At 37.4% G+C, this 25989-nt stretch overlaps 1 long non-coding RNA gene across 1 annotated transcript; it reads left to right on the top strand.

Moving 5' to 3' along the window:
* Positions 1 to 3254: 3254 nt before the first annotated feature.
* Positions 3255 to 5577, top strand: LOC125804620 (uncharacterized). Its single transcript, XR_007440754.1, has 2 exons — positions 3255 to 3350; positions 5317 to 5577. It is a non-coding gene; the product is annotated as an uncharacterized LOC125804620 (long non-coding RNA).
* The last annotated feature ends 20412 nt before the right edge of the window (positions 5578 to 25989 follow it).

The raw sequence follows: 25989 nt of genomic DNA, 5'->3' as shown, positions 1-25989 counted from the left end.
GGGCAGCAGGCAGCACTAGGAGAGTTTTCAGTAGGTAAATAAAAGAATTAAGCATTATTACATATAACATCGGAAACTATATAAGCTGTCTTTTACTGGCAGGAGAATGACACTATTTTCTTTGTTTTTAAACCAGCACTAAAATGCTTATTCAGAACTAAATGGAGGCTAATGCTAATGCTAATGTTAATAGACAATCAAACTATAAAAAACCCAAATCAAAATGCTTTTACCTCAGTATACAACAATCATTTCATATAAATAGACAGACTTCAACCTAGAGTGTGTACTACTACACACACATAAACACAAAATAACTTGACTGCAGTGTTCTAAAATAACTGGGAGCTGAATTGTAAAGAAGGAGATTTAGACTGGATTATAAACTATTAAACACACTTACAGTACCAGTCAAATATTTGGACAGACCTTCTCATGCAATGTTTTTATTTACATCTTTTTTTCCTAGTCTTGTTTCATCCAAACTATGAAGAGACACATAAGGAATCATGTAGCAAGCTGTAGCAAATTGTTAAACAACCCAAAATGTGAATGATGTGAATCATTTAGGTGGGGTCTTATCTGGGGTTGTCACACCTTTCTGAGGGTAGTGCCTCAAAAAGGTAGTGGGATATGGAAAAAAAATACGTCAATACTTCAAAAATACGTCAATACTTCAATACTTATACTTCAACCAACCATACCTGTGACAAATTCGAAAATAAAGCCTTAAATAGGCTACCACTGGTCTACCCAATCCAGCCAAAATCAAATATTTTTCCTCTGCAGGGGAATACACTACTACACAAACAACCATAGGCCACAATCCCATAAAATAAACATGGACAAAAGGAATAATTAAAATATTATAGCCCCAAATAACTCCCCTCTAAATGGTATGGCCCAAAATGGGGCCTATTCAGCATGCCTCATTTTGCCCAGGCACTATTTAAGGGCAGCTAAAACTAATTTTGGGCCCTTTGCCAGACCAGGAAGGGAACACAGGAGCACAGGTGAGCATGTAAGTGTGATTAATTGTACCTGCAGCTATTAAAAGAGAAATGTATAACCCAGAACCATACCTGTAATTGTAAAATGTGATAAATGTTCCAAGCTGGCAAAATGTTCAACTTTTTAATTGGGATATAATATTAACTGAGAAAATAGCTGAGTAAATGTTTATGCACTGAGCTAGTAGAGAATGGACAGAACAGGACTGAAAACTTATTTGCTAGTTCTGCCACAAGAGTGCTGTTAACTCTGATGAACGTATCCTGTGCAACAGAGGAAACTCTTTGTCGTCCTCTTCTGGGGTGGTCCTGATGAGGGCCAGTTTCATCCTAATGTTTTTCCTGGTCTTTTTTTTACTTCTTGTTGAGTAGTTGAGTTGAGTAGTTCCTGACATAATATGAATTAAAGCATAACTCAAAAAGGGCTATTCACTGTACACCAACTGTATTTACAACACAACTGATGCTCTTAAACACTAAAAAGGCAAAAAATGTAAGTTGTGAAACATTATGCAAGAACTATAGAAGCTTTACTTCTATTGGTAGCATAATTTGGTAGGACACAGCATGGCTAATTGACCCCCAATGCTGGACCAAACTGCAGTGACCCCTTTTGGCACCTTATTTGCCACAGCTGGTTGATTAGTTAAATTTAAATTGGTGCAGAATTAAATATTAAATGTTTAAATCAAGTTTATTTGCATTGCACTGGCTGCAATATACTTCCATTAACTGCGTATATAGTATTCATGCTAAGCGTAGATAATAGTCACACAGTGGTAGGAAGTTCTAAAGTTTCAAAATCCGTTTATCATGTATTCAGATGTAGCATATTTCCAAGTTGAAAGTAGACTAGATAAAACTGAAAGTCTGTATGTCGTAACTGACAAACCATCATTATGTGCAATGATCTGCAATGCTACGCTACATGCGATATGCCCAAGCGCCTCTTCAGGGCTGTGGGGCTAATATGGCTCCTGTGGTGGGCTAGTGCAGACCCGGAGAGGGTCATTAACTTCTGGAGGTGACCCACAGAGAGGGTCCTAATCTGGCTGCTCATGCTCAGAGAGAATGTGTTGTGCTGTGCTTGCTCTGTTGCTTTTGTCCCTTAGCCTCCTATAGGGAGGACATCTGTCCGACCAGCTGCCTTCACTTCTTTTTTTCTCCAGCACATTACCTTCTCTCAGTGTGTCTAAACCACAGCCCCTGCTTCATTAGGGATGTTATTGCTGTATGCTTTAACAGCCCACACCGGACCTATAAAACACAGCGTCTACCTGTACAACCTGATTAGCTGTATGCTTTACAGTAGATTCACATTTATCTTTAAAGGTTCTGTATTATGAATTATTTCTACCACATTAGATATCACACTATAGAGCACTATAGAACATTTTACACCAAAAGTAATGTTTCATTTTTACCCACACACTTCCATTCAACCACACCTCCCTATAACTTGTAATATTGGCACGTAGGCACGAGGCGGTGCCAATATTACATGTTATAGCTTGAACCTCGAGTGTATTATTGTAATTATACCTCAGTTTCAATATCGCTGTTTATTGTAAGATTTTGAGTTAAAGAGGACGAAAAAATGATCTGTTTGGTTATAAAACTCTGCAAGTTTAAGTCGTTTCATTGCTGCTTTGTTTGTAGCTGCGATGTTTGGTTTGTAAGCGCTGCATCATTGCTAGGTTACCTGTATGTGGAGGAGTAATACATGGAGAGCTTTGGTTAGAGTGCATTACCGGCTGATAACGGCACTCATAAAGCGCCTGTCAGCCAATCACATTGCAAGGTCAGAACTGTGGTATAATTACAACTTGTATAAACAGATTTTTTTTTCTTATTATAAAGCACTATGACATATGAGCACTCAAATGATGCTTTGGGTGTCTTTGGAATCTGTGTTTCAATTTTTTAAAGGTTTTGTTTCTGTTTTAATGGTCTGATAGATGTTTTGATGTGGTTGGCTGTGTGTTCTTGGGTAAAAATAAAATTATTTGCTTTTATGATGGTAACAGCATTGTGTGTTTGGAGATGGGTCTGCATGGGTTACCTTAATATTAGTGAATCTATATAAGAACTTTATTTTATCATCTTTACTCTAGAGATTTGTATTGTTTATCCCTTTCTTGTTGCGTCTTAAAACAGGGGGTGCCAGAAAATGTTTGTAAAATGCAGATGTTTTTTTTTTTACAAATGCCATCAAATTAATCTTATCCACTTTTTTCCCAGCTCAGGGCTTTAATGGGTCCAAAACCTGGATCCACAATGCTGGAATACTCCTGGATAGGGCACCGGTCCATACACGCTCACACATAGGGGTGAATTTAGGTATGGTCCATTTACCTACCGTGTGTACTTGGGAGGTGGGAAGACACTGGAGCACTTAGAGGAAAAATGAAAACTGGTAAATTGGGAGAAAACACCTGAAAAATGACAGGATTGGACCTTACACCATTTCCAAGCTATCAGAGAATGCTTTTTAACTAATGTTAGGATTCTTTATATAATTATCACTTGTATTATTATACTATTTTCTGCTAGTGGATTTTTGTTAGCACTAAGCCAACAGTCATTCACATTTACTCCCTCACTAAATAACTTACATTATTGCAGCTGTGGTTTAGATCAAATAATCTAATGGTTGAAAGACAATGAAAAACATTATTTTCTGTATACTGCAGCTTTATAATGAATTCTTTGGGAAATATTGGAACTAGTAACCTGTTGGCTATTGATCAGTTACAGTATTGTCCAGATACAAGACTACAGCCCAGATTATAGTATATGCATGTTGTATAGACATATATACTAGTTAGAGGATGGTCATGTGATGTAGTGTTTACGTCTCATAGAGCCCAGAGTAGGCGGGGCTTAGAGTGAAGCTGGGAGAAGGAGGCTAACAGCAGCGGGCTACACAGCAGCCTCACGTGTATCTGTGCTTGTAAAAAATAAAGTATTAAAAACTCACAAGCTAATGCCTACAAGAGGTCTCTCTGTGCACACCACCAACAAAGCAACATATGATACAGATAAACATATTTAAATTGTTAAAGCGCATGTTTTTTTTTTTATACGTATGTTTAACAGTAACCTATACATTCATGACATCCTGCTGGTTTGGGTTTTCTCTCCTCCAACAAGGCACACAAAAGCACCACCTTAGAGCTCCTACACCTGTGCAGCACATTACAGCTGTGTAGCATCTTAAAACATATTATTCAGTAATTATTACAAATTATTATAGTACCTACTCTAAAACTATATACTGTACTTACAAGATTTATTACAAAATTGATTCAATTTTAAATCCTAATTGCATTAAGCTTATGTTTAGCATAAATTCCATGGGCCCTAAAATAAAACCTACTTAAGTAAACAAATGCATTCCCACATTATTTTAATGGATTCTATGTGAGGACTAATGTCTGATTAAATATCCTTTAGGGATAAAAGGTTAAATACATGTTTTTTCAAAAGTCAGAAGTTTCAAAAGTAAGAAAACACCTATATAAAATAAAGTTTGCCAAATATTAATACATATTGAGACAAAAGGAAACATGGGCTAACGGTTTTCCTCCTTCAGCCACAGCTTATGTCTGAAATTGGGCCACCATCTGGCAAACTGTTTTATTTTATATAGGTGCTTTCCTATTTTTGAAATTCCTGACTTTGGAAACAATCTGTACTTAACCTCTTTAACCCTGAAGATTAATTATTTAGTCATTTGTCCTTGCTTAAAACATTATAAATTATTTAAAAACTGTTTAGCTCCATAAGGTTCTATTTTAAGGCACATTACATTTATGCTAAATATGAGAGTAATGCATCTGTAAGCATTGCAGTATTTGAAATTGTATTGTGGTGCTAAATTCAGGGTTTAATAGATCATTTAAGGAGTGTTTGTGCCCATATATCAATTTTAACTTTAAATATGTTTGTTTTCTTATTTTAAACCCCCCCTCTACAGTATACTGCAATGAATAACAGTTGATTATAACATTTTTAAACCTTTTTAGTTAAATCACTGTCTTTCACTTCTTTTACTGTCTTTTCTTGGACTATCATCAGCAGGGCTTTACACTCTGTGCTTCACAGTGGACTTGACTGTAGTGCAGTGAAGCTCGTGGATGAAAGATCAGCAGCACAAAAGGGTGTGAGGTGGTTTTGTCTCTGTCTGAAAGTGTGAAGGCGTGTGGGAGTGGTTTGGTGTGCTTCTGGGGTCAGAGAGAGGAGAGGAAACAAATTCCCCAGGTTTGGCTCCAGCCTCTTTGATAGTGTCACTCTTTTCTCTTAGTGTGAGGAGCACACAGAGAGCCGCAGAGATGTGGGCTGCAGATACATCCTCAATAGAGCGCTGCAGTCACAGAGGTAATGGGGAAAATGTCACACTGGAGAGGAGGCTTCAGGACTAGCTTCCCTTTTACTGGCTAGCTTTTGTGAGTGGAGGCATTTACAGAGATATTTTATTACACTAAAGATGATTTAAACAAAGGTGTTCTGTTTATAAATTTACAATTCCTTTTGTTTTGTTCAAAATAAATCTGTATATGCGGCATCATGAGTCATGGTTTTACTGTGAAACATATTTCAGAATGCTTTTTATTCTTAATGCAGCAGTCCTTCCAGATTTATTTCATTTGAATTGAAATGAGTAGTATTTCTAAGTGTGAAGGGGGAAAATTCTGTTTAATGGTATCAGTGTCACAACCATCCCCTTTCCCTGCAATATATATATATATATATATATATATATATATATATATATATATATATATATATATATATATATATATATATATATATATATATATATATGGATGGTCCATTTTAAATGCCTAATAGATGCTAAACTTACATTCAACGAACGTTGATCTGTGTATCTATTAAATGCAAATGAACTCTAAAATAAAAATGTGACTGATTCTCTATAGAACACTTAACATGAACTCTAAGCCTAACCTCAACCATATAACCAAACCCTACCTCTAACCTTAAACCAAACCTTAAATGTAACCTTAGACCTGACCATAAAATGTTTAGAAAAGATTAGAGTTTGGATTAGAGTTGGGTGTCAAGTTATATTCTATAGAAAATAATTTACTTCCTAATTTAGTTTATATCTGTGTGAAGTTTACATGTTCTCCTTGTGTCCCTGTGTGAGTTTCCTCTGGGAACACCGGTTTGCTTCCACAGTCCAAAAATATAAAGATCAGGTAAATTGGGTACTCTGAAATTACCCCCAAAAATTGAATGATTAAATGTATCTTGTCTGTGTTATGTTATAAGATTGTGTGTGTAAATGCATGTATGACTGTGTGCCCATAAATGGATTGTCACTCTGTTCTGGATAAAATTCTGTAGTGCTCAATGCAGTGGATGGTTGTTTCCAGGTGAGAGTGCACTGTGTGCTAAAAAAAAAAAAAAAAAGGTGCTATATAAGTATAACTTCAATTAATGAACAATTAATTCATTTATTAACATTAATCTGCAATAAAACACTACTACTACTGTATGTAGTTTTAGAATTGTCTTGTATTACAGCGGCTCTGGTTTAGTTACTTGTGTTTTTGCTTTATATTAAAGACACGACAGGGTATGAGATTCTCAGTTTGTCCAGGTACTTCCATGCAACGAACTGTCATTAATTAACTATGTCAAGAAAAATACAGGTCACATTTAATATGACATATTTCAGAGAGCATGGGAATGTATAAATGAGAAATTATTGTGTGCAGGAAGTTTTACAATCTATCAGGATTTGACTGAATGGTGAAACGAGGTCATTTCAAACATTTTAGACTGTAAACAAGATTTTAAATCACAGTGATTGTGTCATTTTGCACAAAATTAAAATCACAGTAATCACATGGCCTTGCTGGGATTATTGCTTTAATTGATGTCTGAATAAACTGCAGGAATAAATTCAGCTAGTTCGGGAAGTTCGTAAAGGCAAAGTAAAGCCTTGGATACAGTAAAGTCAGAGCAGATTATAAACAGCCTGAATGTACAGTGCAAGTCAAACGTTTGGACATACATTCTCATTTAATGTTTCTATATTTTTTATTTTTCTACACTATAAATGAATACTGAAGTCATCCAGACTCTGAACACACAAGTATTAAACAAACCAATATACTCTGTGAAGCATTTAGGTGCTCTTATCTGGGGTACTGTTTACTTGTGGTTTCTGAGGTTGGTAACTCTGATAAACTTATTCTGTGAAATAAAGGTAAATAAAGGTTTTCTGGGGTGGTCCTGATGAGCGCCAGTTTCATCATAACGTTTTTGATGGCCTTTGCGATTGCACTGGAGAATAATTTCAAAGTTTTATTTTTTTGTCATTGTTTGTGCTGCTATTTGTGTAGAAGCAAACAAAAAAAAAAAACTCAGAAAAATGTTGGGTAAAGTTGTGCGTTGCCAGATGTGGTCATCATCATGTTCTCTACACATTGCATGAGGAGCTGGATGTAAGCAAAACACTTGGCAGCTATAAGTGTTGCAACAGTAGAGACTCCAGCTGCTGCAATCGTGCTAACGTTATGTGATTAAATGAAAATACAAGAATAAAATAAAAAAAAAAGCAATGTAATCCCTTGTAATCCATTTATTACAGATAAATGGTTACTTCTCTAATATAAATCATGCATCTAGCAGGATTAATGTCTATGATTAGACCATATATAATTTTACTTTTGTTTTGGCTGGTTCAGAATGGAGTTTGTGAAGAGTTTACACTACCAGATCCTGTTGATAAAATAAATCACACATTTCTCACATAGTCAACAACATACTGATTAAATGTACAGTTTTGTACCAACTCCTTGGAGCCCATCTCAACTAAATATTGATCATGCTAAATATGGATTAAGATAAAATACTGATTATTAATTAAATTGAAAATAACACAATGTACTATAGAACAAAACATCCCTGTAATTTCAATCGTAAGCGAATTTTGGGAAATATGAGTCTGCTAAATGAAATTCATTCAGTTCACAAACACAAATGTGTTTTTTCAGATGTGCTTACTCCTGCCTTTTCACTTCATCACAGGAGAAGTAGAATAAAAGAGCAGAAGCACACTGATCTGTCAGGCCTGCTGATTGTGAGGGCCGTGCCGACTGTTGCAGAATCCGAGTGATTGGTTATCTGTCAGATCTGATGAAGCTGGAGAGATCTCGGGGTTCAGCATAAGGTACAGTGCAGTTCATTATCCTGCCGCTTAATATTTAATTCTGCGATCTGAAAGAAATGATGTAACATTTATGAAGCGATCTGTCTCAGAGTTGCACGGACACATTCATTTTCATGCGCAGCGCTCTCCTCTGATGTGGAGAGACGTTTCCACCACTGAAGCTCCATTTCTGCTCACATCCAGATGACAAAAGCACTGGCCCAGTTTAGCTCTCGGATGCTGAGCGTGACACATAACAGTGGACAACACAGAACAAGCACACATACAGTACAGTATACGATGCACTGAATGTCTTTAACCTGCAACTTTCCACTTAATATTAAACACCCAATCTTAAAGGTGTTCTACTCGAGCATTAGCATTACTCAAGCATAAGCAACTACAGCAGAGACAATAATCATCATGGGGATCAGCCATGTGAGATTAGCGTGGAGGTAAACTCTGAAAGGTGGTCCAGGACAAGGAATGACCATCTCTAAACGTCTTCAGAATCTCCCAATCTCTCCAAAATGTAAATAAATTTGACTAAAGTCAAGCCCATAAAGTTGATACTAGATGGGTGGGACTTTTACCGTTCACTGATACACAGTGTCACAAGTGTGCCAGGGATAAATCATAGGCATTACCACCCACAGTGGACAGTACAGATGCATGGGACCGGCGGCTAGAATGGCTGGCTAGAAATGTCTGGGCAAACAGAAAAACAAGTGTTAGCTTATCTTTTTTAACGTTACTTCCATATTCTACTAGTACCGATGCTTTCATTGTTCTACCTATATGGTTTTTGCTTTATAATGCAGTCACAACAGTGTTTGAGGTTTAATGTTTGTGTCGTCCATGTAGCAAACACTCATTAATGAACTATGTCTAGAAAAATACAATTTTTATATTTTCTGTATTTCTTCAGGACTGGGAATGAGGACTTTTGGACTACTCCAAGGCTCCTTTTGGAGTCCCCAGAATCCCTGAACCTCTCTTTCATGCAATAAAACCAACCATGTATTATTTACATTGCTAGGCTAATGCATTTTAACAGATTAAGTGTTGTTTAGTAAGGTAAATGGTTCTCTACAGTCATGTACCTAGGTCCTGGATATTGGGATGTAGCATTGGATCTTTCCATTTCTTTTTTTAAGATTTATTTCTACTTTTCTCAAATTTTTCTCCCCAATTTAGCTAGGCCGATTGTTCCTCCCATTTTACTGCTAGTGAGCTGTATATCCTCCAACACAAGAAGTGTGAAGACTAGCACATGCCTCCTCCAACACGTGATTTCAGCCACCGCCTCTTTTCCAACCGCTGCTGATGTAGCATTGTTGAGTAGCCAGCGTGTTTGGAGAAACTCAAACGCACAAGATTGACATTACCCTAAGAGTGATGAGGGGAAAAACCACCATCTACCCACCCAGAGAGAGAGCAATTGTGCTCTCTCAGGGCTCCGGCAGCTAATGGCAAGCTGCATGACTGGGATTTGAATCTCCCAATCATAGTGGCAGCGCTTAAGACCACTGGACCACTTAGTGGCACATTGAACTGGGTCTTTTCTAACACCAAATTCATATTATTAGATTAGGTTTTGGGAGAGGGAAGTCTTTTAAGTTTTTATGATATGACTCTTGCATCACAGAGAATCACAGAAGAGCTGCAGTGTAAAGATGCTAACCTTTAAAAGTAAAGTAACGTCTGCTGTGTTTGTGTGCTAGTTTTGTGCTGCATTAGAGTATTTCTGTAATGTGGGTCATAATGTTTATTTAGCCTGTTTGTTATGCTAGAAACTCTTAGTCTCAGTCTCAGACGGCTTGCCCATGCTCTGTAGTTGGTCATCTTACACGTCAAGTAAAAGGCTCTGTACACTGAATCCAGCCAAATTGTGAGAACTTTACATGAGTATCATATGTATCATATCATACCTCTATTACCTTTTGTAAAATGTATATGGAAATATGTCACTTAAAGGAAACAGCAGCAACCGGTTGGATATATTCATTGTTTCCTCTGAAATTAAGGGCATTAAAAAGAGTTTGTCCTGATTTCGTTTGAATTACTGTCTCTAATCTCCAGTGAAGGTTTTATTTTACTATATTTTGGAGCATTATTGTAAGTATGGACAGGATGTGGGATACCATCAAATCACCTCTTCTTCCCCAACTCATCCCAACCAGAAGTAGTGAATGGAGCATCATAATTGCAGAGAGCTCAGTTCCACTTTTCCGCAGCTCAGTGCTGTTTTTTTTTTTTAACAACTCTGACCCATGCCTGACATTATGCATGGTGTCAGTATGTTCATGTTTATCTGCTTCAGAGAGTTTTGTATGAACATTTGATGCAATATAAAGAACAGCCAGATACAGTTCTATCAGTCTATAAAAAAATAGATTTTTCACAATATGTTGCCAACAATGATGAAGATATTACAATACTGTGATGCTGCGAAATTCGATGTATTGCCAGACAATTCTCTATGATACTGTACAGCACCTGTGTTATTGAAGAGGATAAAATAGAAGACTTTTGGTTTTAGTTGACAACCATATATTAACGTATAATAACCAATATTCTGTACCACAGGTTTACTTTATTAATTTGATTTGCGCAGAAATGTGGATTAATGAAGCAGTAACTTTAGTACCATAGATCTAATTGGGGGTGACTCTTAAGGAGTTCACAGCATCTATGTTTTAATAAAAATATAAATATTTGATGGCACTTATTGATAATGTATCAAAAAGAAAACTATGCGATATATAGCTATATTGATATTTAGTCCCACCCCTAACTGCAACCATTTATAGATTTATACATATGAAATTAACATGGGTGATCCTATATCATTGCTGTCCAATGACAAAACCTTCTATACTTTTAATGGAAGTCAATGTAAAAATAATTTATTTCAGGTAATTTTTAAGTGTTTCTATTGGTCCATTTATAAATACATTTTGGCACAGTGTAAAAGACCGTTTGTGTGTTCAAATTATGTAGTAAACTAAAAATCGACAACAATGGAGATACTTGTTTTTCATTGGACAGCCACAATACATATATCTGATGAACTTTCCTTCATGCTCGTCAGTTGGGAAGCATGTCTGACCTGCTGTCAGTGTGTGTGTGGAAAGCATATGGCTAAATTGATGAGTTTGTTTCAGAAGGCTAGTTCTCACTGATCGTGTGTGTCTGTGTGTGGGTCTGGGAGCATGTGATACTGTTCTCAGGTCTCAGATGTCCACTCGGCGGTTGTCCGCAGCGTCACTGCTGTATCCTCTCATCTGAGAAAGTCACTCACACACTTCGGCACACTCGGCTAATTAAACGGGCTAATTACCCTCTCTCACTGCGCGCCTCTGGCCTCCGCGGCCCTCGCGCCACGCCAGCGTTTCATCCCTTCTTCCACTCTTCCGTCTCCTTCATTTCAACCAGAGCGAAAGGAAGGCGAACAGAGTCAGTGCACTCTGCAAACTCCAACTTTAGATCAGAGTCAGAGTGTGTGAGGGGACCGGCCTCATCAGCGCTAATGTGCTAATGTGAGCGGAACACTGGGGGTCTGATGAAAATCTGATTTCGGGGCTGTTTATCTGTTTCCAGCTTGGCTCGTCTTCCTCTCTTTGCAGAGTGATTATAGGCCCTCCTGTTATGGATTTAGGTGGATGGCAGTGAAAGCGGGGAAGAGCGCATCAGAGGAAACGTTCCAAACTGACAAGTGTCCAGTTATCCTTGTGAGTGAGTCAGTCACACACTCGTAAACACATACACACACTATGTAAAGCTTGCCACGGGTAGTGCACATACTAATATTGACAGTTGGCCTAGGAGTTGCAATGTGTGTTCCCCCCCCCCCCCTTTTTCTCTATTGCGTTAATTGAATTGTGGAAAGAACTCATTTAACATGAAGTAGCATTCTTTCAGAATAAGGCAGTTATGCTTATTCAACATTTACTACAATAATTTCTACAACTTTTTTTCTAAAAATATATATTTTTTTTCCACATGCAGTTTAAGCAACACTAATGGGCGGAGTATAAACTTCCATTACATATTACATTTGGCTGAATGAGTCGAGTCAAATCGTATCCACAAAGGGCAGCCGACTTTCATTCCAATCAAGCTGGAGAACACCTGATTCCATTTGTGTAATCAATCGGTCACAGTCTTCAAGCAGTTGATCAGGTGTGTTCCTGCACTGTAGGATGAGATTGGCCACCCCTGGTCTAATCAATCGCTTTAAAGTCCATATCCATATTTTAAGTGGGGTCAGGAAGGCTATATTCCAAAAATAACAAGGTTCCTCTCTCAGCTTGAACAGGACAACTCAATATGATACATGCACTCCAAAAACTACTTGTTTAAAAAGTTACTACTGATTTTTTTTTTTTTTACATCTGTGTGGTGACTGTCTTGTGCAGATTAAGAAATCTATAAAAACTCCAGATCAGAGGATACATATTTAAACAGGGCTTTATCTGAATAACCTTTCCAAAAGCCATAACACATGGTAGCTATGTTTTCAAGGTTCTCAGTAAAGCTCTTGCTATTGCTATTATAGAAGACCATGCCAATGTAATTCTACCACAACAACTCTAGTGACAAAAATAAACATTTTAATCTTAATAGGTTATAACAATTACATATACTGTAGATTACAATTTACTTTAAGTTAAAGTCTTTGGTGAGCGTACAGTAATCCTGCTGTCCATGGATGACACGGACAGAGCCTTCCATTAAATAAATGATGGAACCATCCTGGAGCCTTCCTGACCCTATTTAAACATAGGTATAGACTATAAAGAGAAGGAAAGAAAAATGAAATGTTGCATCAGAAATCAGTATAATGAGCATGTATGTCACATTCTTTTTAATGCAGGTGGAAGCTGATGATTTGTTTGGAAATGAGTGAGGTAGTATTAGAGTCTCCTGGTAGAACTTTCTAGGTCTAGTTTCTAGTTTTCACAGTGCTTGGCAAGACTCTACATTCACCTTTCTCTTTATTGGGAATAAATTGTTAGCTGCTGTGGAGAGAGGGGTCTGTTAAATTCTGTAAAGCTATAAAATTAGTGGCAGTCTTTCCCTGTGTCTTTGTATAAATACTCACTAATCTACAGCTCTGGAAAAATAAGATCACTTAAAATTGATAAAAACATCTGGAATATAATCAAACGAAAGATGGATGATTACAGCCATCAAAACAAGCTGAACTACTTGAATGTTTGCACCAGGAGTGGCATAAAGTTATCCAAAAGCAGTGTGTAAGACTGATGGAGGAGAACATGCCAAGATGCATGAAAAATGCAATTAAAAACCAAATATTAATCTTTTGAACTCGTAAACCGTTATGAATATGAATTTGTTTTCTTTGCATTATTTACGATCTGGAAGCTCTGTATCCTTTCTCATTTTCTGCAAATAAATGCTCTAAATGACAATATTTTTATTCGGAATTTGGGAGAAATGTGGTCTGTAGTTTATAGAATAAAACAACAATGTTCATTTTACTCAAACATATACTCAAACACAAACTGATTCAGAAACTGAAGTGGTCTCTTATTTTATTTTTTGAACAATCAATGCAAACCTATCAAATTCAACCTATTAAAAGCATAAGTGTCTGTATACTGTAATTTTTTTCTCATTTTAATAAAAATAATTTTTACTCATTCATCTTACCTGCAGTCCGTCTATAAGTCCTCTCTTTCTCTCTCTCTGTCTCTCTATCTCTCTCTCTCTCTCTCTCTCTCTCTCTGCTAGCTAAGCCACTCAGTGTGGAAAAGCTGACCTCTCATGCCTTTGTGAAGACTCAAGCTGCTCGGCCTGAAAAGAGCCTCTTCAGGGCGGAAGAAGAGAAGGGCCTGAATCCTTCTTTCCCTCTTTCCCTCCTTCTCTCTTGCCCGGCTCTGCCAGCCTCCCAGCCCGGCAGTGCTGGACTCCTTCCTGTCTCAGCGTAAGCCCACAGTGCAGTGAGTGTGCAGTGCTGTTTCTCTGGAGATATCTCCTCAGTGCTCCACTAAAACACTCTCCATTTCACACACACACACACACACTGAGGAAACACCACACCAAGGCTGCCCTGAGTAATTTATTGGCATATGGAATCCCATGGGTAGTTGAAATGCTGCTAAAATGGATGATTGATGGCAGGGTGTGTGAGGAAACAGCTTGTTCACTCATATTTAATGATAGCTGGACTGAGTCAATCATGCAATAATAGAGCGCTGCATAAAAAAGGCCTCTGTGGCAGCGCGCGCGCACACAGATGTCACTACTATATCCTTTGATGGAATAATAATTAATATCCAGCACTATTTTGATTGATTTCTAATAAACTCAGCACTTCATTATCAGCTCTGTGCAAGGCTGGGCGGCGGAGGTTTCATTTCCTGTGAAGTGTCAGTTAGACAAAGTCAAATCTGAAGCGTTTTATGAATTTTCTCCTGTGTAATGCAATGTGAGATGACAGACGAGGGGCTTAACTCAGTTGGCATGCGTATGGCTCAGAATGGGATTGTAGACTGGCACTGGCTGATACAATGTGTGGCCGTCCGCACACTGCTAAAAGAAGTCGTAAATCATTTATTTTTTTAACATGTATTTGTCTTTTTTTTTATTATTTAAACATAAATAAATTATAAGTTTACATTACATTACATTACATTTGGCAGATGCTTTTGTCCAAAGCGGCTTACAATATTCAAGTACAAAAGTAATAGAAGTTAAAGGTAAAACATCTTTAGATAGGGCCTAAAGGAGGTCAAAGGGAATAATAGGGTAGAGGAGTAGATGAGGGGAAGAAGGAAATGAGGTTAGAAGTAGTTAGTGTGTTAGAGGTGTTAGGAGAGTAAGTGCTCTTTGAAGAGCTCTGTCTTCAGGAGTTTCTTAAAGATAGTGAGAGATTCTCCTGATCTGGTAGTGGAAGGTAGTTTGTTCCACCATTGGGGAACTCTGTATGAGAACAGTCTGGATTGCTTTGTGTGAATGTTTGTTTGGCAAAGTGAAGCGACGTTCATTGGAGGAGCGCAGTGGCCGGGAGGTGGCGTAAGCCTTCAGGAGTGAGTGCAGGTAGAAAGGAGCTGTTCTGTCATCACCTTGTAGGTGATTTGTGATTGTAAGAGCTTTGAATTTGATACGAGCAGCAACTGGTAGCCAATGGAGCTCAGTGAGCAGTGGGGTGCTTGAAGACCAGACGTGCTGTTGCATTCTAGAGCATTTGGAGTGGTTTTACTACATAGGCCGGGAGGCCAGTTAGTATGGCAAGTTGAACATAAGTTAAAAATAATAATTTGTAAATGAAATTTAGCAACAAGCAGAAAGCAACAAATCGATTGATTGGACTTAGTACAGTAACATTTTAGCAAATTCTTTGGACCAATCATAGACATGGTTAGATGTCAATTTCTGCTCTCTAAACTTTTGGTTCATACCAGCATTATGTTCCTGTTATTAAGTGCGGTTTTGAACATGAAAAAGGGACTCATAGTCTATTTTCCTTCTTCTCTGTTTTTTTTTTTATGACAATGTGAAGAAAAAATTAAGCCTGGAAGAAAGTTACAGATATTTTTGGTGTTTTTGGTTGATAGATTAGTTCTCAATTAAATACACTTGAATTGAGAATTGAAGGGAAGTGTTTATCACTGTTATAATTTGTATTATTTTATGTACTATTGCATGTAAGTTGGAGTACCATTAAATGTGTATCAATAATATGAGAAATGTTTACATACTGATGTAGCCTGTATACAGCATTACACCCACATTGTGTTTCTGTTTGTTTTTGTGTGTTTATCTAAATGTGATAGTTATACATTGGGAAATTTAATAAAATACACTCCATGTTTGTAAGTACACCACTATGTAATTTATTGTCTTGAAATGCCTGCATCTCTATAATACCTGATTATTAGTATTATCTGTTTGTTAAAATGTACACAGCCTGCATTTACCTCCTTGAAATACCCCTTTAATAATCACAAAATATGTCTTTATAAAACACATTCACAATTTAAAATTCTAAAAAAAAAAAAAACAATACTGGGGGATATTAACACGTGGGTAGTTTGTAAAATTTGCAGAACACAACTAGCAAAGAAATACTGGCTGTGTCATTTTAAATTAAAGCTTTCTTTCTGCTCCGTTTACTTACATGGGATTGGCTCAGGTTAAAAGCTGTACTGCAACCAGCCACCAGTGTGTAAAAAACATAAAGCTTTTCCAACCACCGTCATCCAGTCCATGCATTAGCAATTTTACCTCCTTTATTCATTATTCGTTTAGTACATATTGTTTCTTCATGACAAAAACAAGGCCCTAAACAGTAATAATAAAGCTAATAAATCTACCTGAAACTGCGGAACGTTCATCATGATGACAGCTTCCCATCATGCCCTTAGATTGAGGAGAAATGTTGAGATTTTATAGGAGAGAATTGGGAGGACTCCTTTTAAATTGCCTATGTGTGCCGACCTGCCTGGCTGTCACAGTTAGATTATCTCATATCCCAGTACACACCATTAGAACTCATAAGCCTGCCTCCATCTTCTAAACGCTCAATTGAAAGCGTGGGCTGTTTGTTTCCGAGATGGCGGAGTGGGACGCCAAAGGCACACGCTGTTTCCTTTGGAAAGCAGAGCAATATCATTGGCATAAAGCATTTAATAACATTTTAATCATCTACTCCGGACCCTGCCAAAAACACTTTCACAGCTGAATTTAGTGCAAAACAAAGAGGGAAGCCTGCTTTAATCAACATAACAAACCTGTGAATAATCTGCTTAATCTGTCATTAGTAAGATATATTATTTAATATAGATATATTTGAAATATTATACATTTGAAAGATGAGAATGAAGACATGATCCAAGCCAGATGTTGTTGCTTATGATACACCCAGAGGTGGATAGAATACTCTGGACAATGTAGTGATTGATGAATGCAGAATACACTCTCCTGTCAGTTGCTTTAATGTTACAACAGATGGTATATTATCTCTCTCTCTCTCTTTCTTTCTCAGCAGTCGGTTCTTGAAGTTGATGAGTTGGACGCAGGAAAAATAGGCAAGCGTAAGAATCTGAGCCACATCAACAAGAGCCAAATTATAATGGCTGGACAACTGAGTCAGAGCATCCTCAAAACTTCAGGAAGGTCCTGTGGAGAGTTCCCAGTATGCAGTGGCCAGTAACTACCAAAAGTGCTCGACTGAAGGAGAACTGGTTAACTGGTAAAACAAGGTAATGGGTGGTCAAGGATCATCAATGAGATCAATGAATGCTGTCAAACAGGAAGGATAAGAGGATGGACGTAAATGCAGAAATATAAATTTAATATAAAGAAACAATATAAACAAAAGCAAAACAGAAAACAACTACCAGAAATGCAAAATACACAAACATGAGACTAAATAACTAAAACTATCGAAACTAAGAAACCAATAATACTTGAATCAAAGACAAACCTGATACATACACAGCAATGTAGCACACAAAAGACTCCAGACAAAACACTAAAACAGAAGGGCTTAAATACACAAGGAGGGTATAGAACACCTGGGACCGGCAAACGAGGGGGCGGGGTTACAAACAAGACACAAGGTGACAACACTAATGGCTAGGGCGGGGCTAGGATAAAGACAGAAAAACAAAAACAAGAAAAACAGCAACAAACAGAGACGCAGTAGAAGGACTGAAAAATACAAGACATAAAAGGCTTAAGGGGGTGACAGAGGCTCTATTTCTATAGTTTACTTAATGAAAAAAAAAGAGGTAGCGGGACCTTTACATCAAGTCCAAATGTTTTTTTCCCTTCCCAAATAGCATGAAAATACAACCTTATAATCAGCAACCAGAGGATTGACAAAAGATGCACTGGACACTTTTTGATTTGCAATATTTTTGTCCATAAAACGAAAACTATGTTTGAAAAGGAATTTAACTAGGTGATTCAAATATTATGACTTATTGATGAGGGAAGATTGTATTTTCGCTTACTTACTGCACTCCACTGGTTGGAAACTACTGACAGTAGTCCAAAGGATACATTAAAATCATGAGACAGAATCCAACTGTGCAAAATAAGCATCATTTCGGTCGGATAGCACCAAACCATATGATATATACCATACGAATATATGATACATACAGTAGTGTGCAAATGTTTTAGGCACCTGTGGGAATTTCAGTAAAGAATAAGTGTCTTATCTGTGCAGTAAGTGTTTATTAGCCCAGTAAAACACCAGCATTGCATTCGAGTTATTTCTAGTTCTCATCATATCAGCACCTGGTTTGTTAAATAGGTAATTTGGTAAATCAGGTGAGCTGCTGACGGAACTGAACATAATATACACATGCTGGCTGAGGAGCATCCAGGAAAAATCTGGAACTACACTTAGTTCTTCAGCTTGGCTCACAGAATACAACATACTTAGTTAAAAATGAGAATTCCTTGTTACATTTTACTGTATGTATGTTTATTTGCATCTGTTCAAATCATATGTGGTGCTTTTTTCAGGTAAAAACACTCATATTGCTAAATACATGGATTAGTGTAATTTGCTTTGGTGCCTAAAACGTTTACACAGTACTGTATGTGTCAGATAGAGTTTAGTCTAGAACCTTCTGGACTTTTACTTAAATGTAAGAGATTGGCACGCATTTTATTCCCTGTTAAAGTTGTTCCATTTATTATTTTCCATACTTTTCATTCAGGTACATGGTTCTTACATAACCTTTATTCATTACTCAAAAAACAACCCCACAACACACACATGCACATCCACCTACCTCCCCAACAACATGCTATCAATCATCCATGGTGTTTGTTCTAGTATTTTCCTATGAGATACGCTGAGCACCATATGCTGAGCGCTGAGGGCATTACAAGCATTCACAATCTGCAGGATGGGCTTTGAGAAGCTGAATTGCTTCAAAATATTCCTAAAATGACCTTTATACCAACTTATCTTTGCTATATCATCTGAGGAGATATTCTGAGCATTTCTTTTATCTACTTTTACATTGGGAGAGAATTCTTAAAAATGAAGGTGTTACAAAGGGTGTTCGAGCAAGGCTATAGAAAAAAACATGTTTGTAACAGAGATGCAAAGATGTTTATAGATCCTTTACATCATGTGAAATCCATCATACCTCTTGGATCCACAAACTCACCACACATGCATTTTTATGTACTTTTATTTCTTTAATTTGAAAATGATTGGATCTTATAGTGGAAGCTGCAAGGCTAAAAAGAAGGATTCTCAGATAGCATAAAGAATCTAGAAGATTCTAGAAGAATTGGGCTAGAATTGGGTCTAGATTTAAACTGGCATTGGGTGAATGCAACACAGACTCTTCACATGGTTTTCAGAACCTAGAAAAATGACTAGAATGATTTTTGCTTTCTGGGTTAAGATGGGTTTCTATGGCACTCTTAAGAAGCAAGTTAAATTGGAAGGCATTCCCCAATTCCACAATCGGTAGACATTAAAGTAAGTCCTTAGAGATTTCTTAAATGTTTGTTGGTCAGTTTCACACAAAAACTAAAATTTAGGAATATTTTGGAGCAATTTCACTTTCCAAAACCCATCCATTAGCATGTGAATCATTGTTACACCCATGGTAATGGTCCTACCTCCTTGGAAAACTGTGCAGGGTGATCCACTGCATCTTTAAGACCTATTTGCCACATTTCTCTTCATGTTTTAATGCCATTTCCTCTTGGTTCCAGATAATCAAAGCATGCTGTCCACTCATATCAGCTCCACATTTCCCCCATTAGTCGTCTTTCTGCTTTATTCCATTCTGTTTCCGCCTATGGCAACACTGGGCATCAAGCGAGCTTTCAGTCACGTCATTATCTTATCTGGGACACCATATATTAAACATCTCAGATGTTCAGCGCTGGAATGGCATGTCTTCAGATGGAATCATCATCATTTACATAAATAACAGAAATGCTTATCCAATTTGAATAAAGCTCAATCTGGCAATAATGAAAGCAGATAATGCGCTCAACACGAGTAGGCTATCTGTGATCGCTGAGCTGATCCTCGCATACTGTATTTGGTGGCTTGTTGAAAGAGACATCTCTATTATAACAGTGTGCTGATGATTATGGGACATTTGCACTGTAGGCCTAGTAGGATGGTTATCAGGGTTACACTGCACGAGCAGCTCACACTGAGGCTTCACTGGACTCTGTACAGATGTAATAATATGTGTATTTGTACTGAACTGGAATGACATGGTTGCTGTGGCTGTATGTAGAATACACAGTACCCATTAAGCTAAAGAGCCATCAAAGGAGGAGAACATGAACAAGATGACTGTGATTAACTGTGATTATTTCACCAAATATTGATTTCTGAACTCTTAAAACTTTTTTTTTTCTATAAAATAGCCTTATTTTGTGAAATCCTGGTGGATTAAACAAGGCTGTGAGCCAAATTTTGTTGGGCAGTAGTAGGGCATATTTGCAGAAATAAGCTAACATGCTAATGTATACACTTCAGGCTGAACCAAATAACTCAGAGGGTGCTATGTGAAACTGAGGCTGGTCACACCTTGGTGATTTGATCACTTTTAGATTTTACAAGACAAAAAAACAAAAAAGTATTGGGAACAGATTGAATTACAATGGCATCAGTCAACCCACATTTAGAGTTGGTCCAAGCTAAATTTCGACCACATTTATTGCAAGTATAAACAGAATGTGGAAATCAACTACTTCATTGTGAAACCATCACCATTCTTCTAAATCTATAAATCTAAATTGGCGGCACGGTGGCTTAGTGGTTAGCACATTCGCCTCCCAGCACTGGGGTCTTCAAGTCCCTATCTGGGTGGAGTTTCCATGTTCTCCCCGTGTCTGCGTGGGTTTCCTCCGGGGACTCCGGTTTCCTACCACAGCCCAAAAACATGGAGATCAGGTAAATTGGATACTCTAAATTGCCCAGAAAAGTTGAATACTCTAAAAGTTTGTGTGTGTGTGTATGACTGTGCCCAGATATGGATTGGCACTCTGTCCTGGGTAAATGCTGTAGTGCCCGATGCAGTACTCCAGGTGGACGGTTGTTTCAGGTTGAGAGTACGCTGTGCGCTATTGGCTGCCGCTTCTCACCAGTGTGTGGATGAGTGTTAATGTGTAACGTGCTTGTGTGTAAAAACGTGTAAATTGTAAAGTGTCCTTGGGTTTCTAGAAAAGGTTTCTAGGTTGCTATATAAATTGAACTTCATTATCATCTATTAATCAATAAATCGATCAATCCTCTAAAGTTGGTAATGTCTGTTTTCTGGGAACCTAAAACATACTTTTCAATATTTCAATTTTTTACACTGAGGATGCGTTGTTGTGAATAGTGTAAACAGAATAGGCCAAACTAGATCTAGATCCTATTTGGATATAATAAATTGCATGTTAATTAAAGGTGTGAACAGGCTCTGTGTCAAATAAACTGGTATCTAGACAACTGCCTGTTTAAAATAAATGAAAAGATTTGAAAGAAAAATTGGTTTTCTGTATTTGTGCCTTTTTTTTTTGTTGTCCTGAACTTCTACCAAACCATGTTGTGAACCGAACCCTGACTTTAGTGTATCATCACTCCCCGAGGACTCTGTGGTCACTTAGCTTGTGAAATGGACTGGAAAGCGAGAAAGTGTGAAGCCCAGGTATACTGGCCTGCAGTTCTGTCCTTGAGCAAGTCACCTATATCCAGAGTTGTGCTGTGTTTGCGAAAAGCCCTGGATTAGAACAAAAGCCTGAATCACCAGTGTCCCATGTCCTCATCCATGAGTCAAACTGCACTATGAAACAGGGTTATGTGCAAATACATCCAAACACTGCTAATCACAGTTTAAAACCACCAATCTGACATGCTTCCGCTGCAAAAAGTAGAACAGAAAATTACTGTGTGCTCCAGCTCTTTTTGCGAGATACATACATTTTAGTGTGTATGTTTTCCAGCGTAAGGAGAATTTTTGTGTGTGTGTGTATGTGTGTGTGTGTGTGTACACGTGGTCCTTTTTGAGCGCGAGTGTGCGTGGGGGTGTGTAACTAATCGATACAGAGGGAAAACGGCAGCTCGGCATCACTCTATGCAGTGATAAATCTCTTCATGGCTTCACACTTGAAATGCCTGCTATTCATGCGTCAGTGGAGGCTGCCCAAGCTTACCGAGACGCTGATAAGCAGGTGTGTGTGTGTGTGTGTGTGTGAGAGAGAGAGAGAGAGAGAGAGAGAGAGAGAGAGAGAGAGATCGCCCACAGGAGACCCAGTCAAACAGCTCTTAAAGTGCTCAGTGGGCGAGAGTGAATAGCAAAGCACGAACAGCCACATAAAACATCAACATTGTGTGTCACATTACTGCACATAGCCTCTCGCCCTGTCACTTCACACAGTCTCTCACTCTCTCTCGCGCGCTCTCTCTTTTTCTCCCTCATTTCTTTCAGACGTTCTCTCGCCTCTTTCCGTCTTTCACTTTCTTTCTTAGCTCTTTTTGTTTCCTATCTCTTCCTATATCTGTGAATTTCCTCTGTGAATCGCTCATCTCAATCCACATTCAGAGGTGGCCAGAGACACATCTCCACCACATTTAACACAAGTAGGCTATGAACAGAATGTGAGAACCAACTACTGTTCCCCCTGCTTGTGGAACCCTTAATGATGCTCCATATCAATCAATCAATCAATCAATCAATCATTCAATCAGTCCTATTTATCTATCTGAGTCAAAAAACCTGTGTAAGAAACCGTCAGTTAGTTATTTTTTTAGGCGGAGTAAAACAGAAAATTACGTATACTAATAATAGTAATAATTATACTAATTATAGTAATAGTAATAGATACTGGTCTATTGTGGATGCCCCATAGATGCTCAACTAACATTCAACCAAATATCCATTTAATGCAACTCACTTTTTAGTTTAATGTTAATGATTCTCTGTTTAATGTAACCCTACCCGTTACCCATCCTATATTCTAACCATAACCCTTAAGATTGTGGTTGGTGTGGTGCAGTGGATAACACCACCGCCTGCCAGTGAGCTACCATGTGGGAGACTGGGGTTCAATTCCAGGTCTAGGTTACTAAATGCTGTGCTACACTAATAACAGTCATTGAGCAAGACTCCTAACATTACATTGGCTCACCTCTGTAATAGAAATAAATAACCATGTAAGTCACGCTGGATAAGAGCATCAACTAAATGCCGTAAATGTAATGTAAACATGAAAGAGTTCGGTTTGGGGTTAGAATTATGTTTTAAATTATTGTTAGGGTTAGGATTTAGGGTTGATTTAAGGTTCGGGTTAAGAGTAGCATAAACACTAAAAGTAATTTACATTCAGCTGAATGGTAAGTTACATTTACTAGATCATTTTTTAAGTTTTAAGTTTTTAAGTCAAATTTAAGTTAAAGTACTAGTTGAATGTCAGTTGAATGTTAGGTGAACATCTATTAAGGACCATCCACATAAAGCGATACTAGATATTCCTTTTATGCTGGAAAGTAGAAGGAAAGTAGATTATGATCTTTTCTGTTCACACTGGGCATGTGTTTAACTGAAAAGTGTAAACAGATTCAGGCCAAAGTAGCTCCAGATCCTTTTTAGGTATAAAATGAACGTTAATGCCAATCCTTAACAGGATCTACTGTATGAGGAACAAAGCGTAAACCAGTCTTCTCTATGTTTTTCAATCAATAACTTTTCTCACTCTATTTCTTTCTGTCTCTCTGTGTGTTTCTTTCATCCTTTCTCAAGGCCCCTCTCTCATTTTCTCTTTCTTTTTTATGTACATTCATTTATCTGTTTTTCTCTCTGCTTCCCTCTCTCTATTCTTGACTCTTTCCCCTACATTTTTGCCTTTCATCTCTCTCCATTTCTTTTTTTCTCTTTATATTATTCTATCTTTCTGTTATCTATCTTAATTTTTTTCTTTATCTCTCTTTCTCTCTCTATTTATTTCTCCTCTCATCTCTCTTTCTGCTTGTGTCTTTCTCTTTCACTCCTCTGCTACTTTCCTGTTTCTGATCTCTCTCTCCCAAACTCTTTCTCTCTTTCTAAATCCCCCAGATTTTTTCTTACTCTTGATCTCTGTGTCTATAACACACACACACACACACACACACACACACACCTTTTTCTTTTTGATTCTCTCTTTCTCTCTCTCTTTCTCTCTCTCTCTCTCTCTCTCTCTCTCTGTGTGTTAGCCTGCAGCAGTAGACCTGGCTACAGAGAGCTGTTAAATATTTGTTTTTTGCCGACGCTCTCTCTGCTATTTTGGTGGGCTGTGTGGAAGCAGTGTGGGAGTGACTGATAGTGAGTTAGTGAGTCAGACAAGCAGCTCATACCCCAGTGATTTGTTCCCTTTCTCCTGAGTGTGTGTGTGTGTGTATGTGTGCATGGTGTCGGCTTTGAAAGGCACACTGGGTGTATTGTTTTCTGTTGTCTCTCTCTTGTTTGTGGATAAACAAGGGCACGGTCAGACTACTGTATCTGCTGGGTGGTCTTCACTCTGCTCCAGAGGGAGGTATGGATGAAGATAGATAGATAGATAGATAGATAGATAGATAGATAGATAGATAGATAGATAGATAGATAGATAGATAGATAGATAGATAGATAGATAGATAGATAGATAGATAGATAGATAGATAGATAGATAGATAGATAGATAGATAGATAGATAGATAGATAGATAGATAGATAGATAGATAGATAGATAGATAGATAGATAGATAGATAGATAGATAGATAGATAGATAGATAGATAGATAGATAGATAGATAGATAGATAGATAGATAGATAGATAGATAGATAGATAGATAGATAGATAGATAGATAGATAGATAGATAGATAGATAGATAGATAGATAGATAGATAGATAGATAGATAGATAGATAGATAGATAGATAGATAGATAGATAGATAGATAGATAGATAGATAGATAGATAGATAGATAGATAGATAGATAGATAGATAGATAGATAGATAGATAGATAGATAGATAGATAGATAGATAGATAGATAGATAGATAGATAGATAGATAGATAGATAGATAGATAGATAGATAGATAGATAGATAGATAGATAGATAGATAGATAGATAGATAGATAGATAGATAGATAGATAGATAGATAGATAGATAGATAGATAGATAGATAGATAGATAGATAGATAGATAGATAGATAGATAGATAGATAGATAGATAGATAGATAGATAGATAGATAGATAGATAGATAGATAGATAGATAGATAGATAGATAGATAGATAGATAGATAGATAGATAGATAGATAGATAGATAGATAGATAGATAGATAGATAGATAGATAGATAGATAGATAGATAGATAGATAGATAGATAGATAGATAGATAGATAGATAGATAGATAGATAGATAGATAGATAGATAGATAGATAGATAGATAGATAGATAGATAGATAGATAGATAGATAGATAGATAGATAGATAGATAGATAGATAGATAGATAGATAGATAGATAGATAGATAGATAGATAGATAGATAGATACTTTATTGATCCCCGGGGGGAAATTCTTGGCATCCAGCTGCAGGTTACACAATACACAAAGTTAAAAAAGATAAAATATAAAGATACATATAAATACAATCAAATAAGAAATAGAATATACAGTGTAAAGACGGAGCTACTGGAACAGGCAGCCACTCGCGTCGGCGCCGGAAGTAGTAGGAGAGCAGAGGGCTTCCCTTAGAAGTCATACTGAAGCGCTGAGAGCTGACACTGTGAACACTGATGAGTGTGTTTTTT

Source organism: Astyanax mexicanus, chromosome 9 (assembly GCF_023375975.1).
Source record: "Astyanax mexicanus isolate ESR-SI-001 chromosome 9, AstMex3_surface, whole genome shotgun sequence".
NCBI lineage: Eukaryota > Metazoa > Chordata > Actinopteri > Characiformes > Acestrorhamphidae > Astyanax > Astyanax mexicanus.
Note: the sequence above shows the minus strand (reverse complement) of the source record. Positions and strands in the feature narration are given on the sequence as shown.